Raw genomic sequence first — 3,008 nt, forward strand, 5'->3', positions numbered from 1 at the left:
TCTGAAATGTAGTCACTTATTCTGAATTCAACAACTGATGTGTCAAAGCCCGATCAATTTGCTTTTGTGTATAAGTGTATACGAATTTGAGGTTTTTTTTTAATTTTAATTCCTATAATTAGGAAATTTTTTTTCAAATTAAAAAAAATTATTTCATCAAATCGTTATAAATTATACTTTTTGGTGATGAGAAAAAACGGTTATTGCTAAAAATTGCCTGTTTAAAACTAAAGAAAATGTTGATATTAATGATTTAAAACAAGTATAGTTAGGTAGGTACTGAAGATGTGTACCTACCCAAATTTATATAAATTGCTATAAGTAGCTTTCACTAGGCCTGTTACGCGGAATAAAAATTCTGATTCACAGCAGTATATTATCGGACCCCGTGCTGTTTGTACGTAAGTGTATGATTTAACTCTATATAATAGTAGGTATCGAAGTTATACCAAGTTTATCGTTTTAACTTAATTACACCTACGGTGGATTAATATAATCAATTAATACAAAATCCTAATCTAACCTAACCATACTAAAATCCGATGAATAAAAAAAAACCAAATTTAACCTTTTAGATTCTGAGTGGAACGATGAAATAAAATTTTTCCAATAGTTTTCAAAAGCGCCGTGAAAAACAAAAGAAAAATTAAGGAAAAACGGGAATTTTTACGTAAAATCTGTTTTCGAAGAAATTGATTTTGGTTTTTGGTGTAACTTTAAAACGAATGACTGTAGATACATGACATTTTCACTGGTTGTTTATATTTACATTTTCTATACATGATAAAATTTTCAAAATATTTTGATTTATTTTGAGCTGTTTACGGACAATTTCAGTTTTCAATTTTTTTAGTTTTTTTTTTCTATAAATATCAATAAAGTTTTATCTATTGGGCCAAAAAGTGTAAAAAAATAATAAAAGGCTCCTGATACATTGTTACAATAGCAGTTGAAAAATATTAAAAATACATAGGCACAATTATTTTTTATAAACATTTGAAGTTGAAATTTTGACAAAATTTATCAAATTTAAAATTGAATTGTAGTTAAAAATTTAAAAAATGTTCAACTTTTATATCTAAGGATTGAAAATTTAAAACAAGATTCTGCGTAAATATTTAATTCTGTTACCAAAAATTCTATGAAATACTATTATGTATCTATGATAGTACCACGGTTTGTTGTTGATGTATAACACGTTACCTAATGGATATTGTGATATGATTAATTTGGAATTTATTATTGATACCTATTATAGGTCAATTTTTTTTAATACCAGAGATAAGTATACCTATAATAGATATGTCTAATACCTAGACTGACAAACCGTCTCCGCTCAGAATCGTTTTTCTTATACAGTGATATTATATCATTGAATTCAAATTTAATACTATCCATTATGTAGTGACCCACTTGTAACCTACTGTACAGCAGAGCGACATCCACTTACCCACCTTTTTTTTGTTGTTGTTAGGAGACGGTTAGATGCATAAACACATAAATTATTAGAGGGTGCTAATTTTAAAATCAGGGGTGCTAATACCCCTAAGCCCCCCTCCCCCTATTTGCGCCTATGCACAAAGGAGAACTTTAATAGGTAATAAAACAGAGGGTGCAATTTTTATTGGAGTCATGGGCCATACGGTGGCTACTTACCTATTCGTATTCAATTTATAGGTATAGATGTTACTGTATTAGATATTTTATACTTTGATATGTAGTTATATATGTTTTTCTCAGAGAAATATTCCGTTTCAGACAGGACAATTATAAAATGTAGGTTACCTAATATTTATAAAAATCAAATGTTGATCGTAATTTAATAAACAACCATGGCCCATAGGTAATATTATTATAAGAATAAACTATATATTATATTGTATAATACGCATACTAATTACCTTAATTACATAAACGGTTATGGGCTATACGCCTATACGCCTATACCTATACCGATAAATTATAATATAATAATTAATGATACATAGGTAATATACCATAATACATAAGAAAAATCGAAGCAATATATAATAAACTGTCAGGACTGCATATTTTGTTATTTTACTGTAAGTACCTATAATACATTTCCCGAAAAGAAAACTGTTGCAATGGATCCAAATCCAATACCTATCCCGTATTCCCGTGTGTCGTGTCAGCGTGTGACATGTGCTATAGTTAGTTGGCCGCTATGGCGCTATATAGTTCAACAAATAATTGTACAATCTATACCTTTTAGTTTCTACATTCATATACCTATATCCTATAGATATGATTAATACAAAAAATCGCGTGACACGCTAAATAGTATTTTAAAATTACCTACCTACCGTCTACAATTTTCTTATTGGTATTACTCATGTAGCATAGGTTTACGATAAGTAACAAAAATATACTAAAAAACTCAAAACATATTACATAATAATAATGTATTATATTATACTAGGTACCTATTATAGAAATGAGAGGTTCAGAGGTCCACATAATTATGATTTTTCAAAAATAATATAAAAATGTTGCTATATAGTACATATATTTAAGCATATTTTGAGAATTTTGACTGCATATTTCGATAATTTTTAGTGCAACAAGTTCTGAACCCCTAATTTATTTATATACGAAAACTGTAAAAACTTGGTTTTAATCTATACTTAAAACACCCCCCCCCCCCCCACAATTTAATAATCCTAGCTACGCCACTGCGTAGTGATAGTATAATGTCTATGGTTATACGTGTTATATTGTCACGTAAACATAATAATATGTACATATATAATATTATGACTATATCTAAATCCCGATTAAGCGTGCGCTGACGTAGCGATGACGCCACAAATACCCCTTGGCCCCATCCCACCGTACACTACTTGACGAACGCCAATTGAACAACTATATAGGTATGTATTCTGTTTTCTTAAATTATTTTTAATGCACCCTATCCAATTGTTTAACTAGAACGGAAGAATAATGGTAGCTAGTATAGTTACTAAATGTATAATGTATATTATAAT

This window comes from Acyrthosiphon pisum, chromosome A1 (assembly GCF_005508785.2).
Source record: "Acyrthosiphon pisum isolate AL4f chromosome A1, pea_aphid_22Mar2018_4r6ur, whole genome shotgun sequence".
Taxonomy (NCBI): domain Eukaryota; kingdom Metazoa; phylum Arthropoda; class Insecta; order Hemiptera; family Aphididae; genus Acyrthosiphon; species Acyrthosiphon pisum.